Here is a 1,377-nt window from a genome sequence, read left to right as displayed (position 1 = left end):
TCTGCAAGAGGGATCTGAAGGCCTTAGGAGTGGACCTCAGCAGGTGGGAAACCCTGGCCTCTGAGCGTCCCCCTTGGAGGCAGGCTGTGCAGCATGGCCTTTCCCAGTTTGAAGAGACGCTTGGCCAACAGTCTGAGGCAAAGTGGCAAAGAAGGAAGGCCCATAGCCAGGGAGACAGACCAGGGACAGACTGTACTTGCTCCCAGTGTGGAAGGGATTGTCACTCCCAAATTGGCCTTTTCAGCCACACTAGACGCTGTGTCAGAACCACCTTTCAGAGCGCGATACCATAGTCTTTCGAGACTGAAGGTTGCCAACACACAGTCAATGGAACCTACTCCTGGGTAAGTGTGGGTAGGATTGCAGCCTAGGATTGTAAAAAATTTTCCTGCTTGATGATGTCACTTCTAGTCATGACATCACTTCCGGTGAGCCTTGATAAATTCTCATTCTAAAAAGTGGGTCCCAGTGCTAAATGTGGGGGAACCACTGGAATACCAGGTAGTTATGGCACAATCCAAGATACGTCTATACAGAAGTAAATGCCATTGCGTTCAATGGGGCTTACTCCCAGGAAAATGAGGATAGGATTGCAGCTTTAATCGACTTACAGTCCAATCCTATCCAGGGCTTCTGGTTGTGGATCTTGTGATCGCCACCTGGATCGAACGCCAGGCAGCTGTCATGCACTTTGGGGCCACTTGTGGAAATAGCTAGATGTCCCATGTGTGAGATGGTGGATCCCAGATACTCTGAAGAAGCAGGTAGGTTTGCAATATGAGCAGTTCAGGGGATGATCTTGAATGGCCCAGAGCTGGCTGATCGCAGTGAAGTTTGTGGGTGGGAGCAGGTTTTCTGTGAGGAGCAGGAAGTTAGAGACATATCCAACACTGCTACTAGAAACTACTGTAGTTGCCATGAGGAGGAAGTTGCAAAGGAACGGCTCAATAAATTAAGGATTCTTTGACTCTGGGAAAACAACAATGTGCAACATCAATTGCAGGGAGCCAGGATCAGCATGGGAGGGATAAACACTTACGAGGTGCAGGGTATGAACTTCTATTTAAGAAAAAGATGTAAACATGGTTGTTCCTCACAGTGGCATAGCTAGAGGGGGTGCAAAGCACTAAGTTTGCAGGGAGCCTCACTGCACTGTGCAGGCGATCCCTTCCCCTCCCCTTCAGAGCCATTCCGGGCGGTGTTTGCCTCCCCCCATCAAATTTCAGAAACTGACCTGCTAGAAAGATGTTCTGTGCTTAGCACATCTGCTAGTATCTGGATACCAGCCAGCTTTTGAGTGTACAGCTAACTCACAAAGCAACTGAGAAAAGAGAAAACACTCTCTTACTTTCGCTGATTAGACAACGTCTCGTGAAT

Source organism: Tiliqua scincoides, unplaced genomic scaffold, assembly GCF_035046505.1.
Source record: "Tiliqua scincoides isolate rTilSci1 unplaced genomic scaffold, rTilSci1.hap2 HAP2_SCAFFOLD_64, whole genome shotgun sequence".
NCBI lineage: Eukaryota > Metazoa > Chordata > Lepidosauria > Squamata > Scincidae > Tiliqua > Tiliqua scincoides.
Note: the sequence above shows the minus strand (reverse complement) of the source record.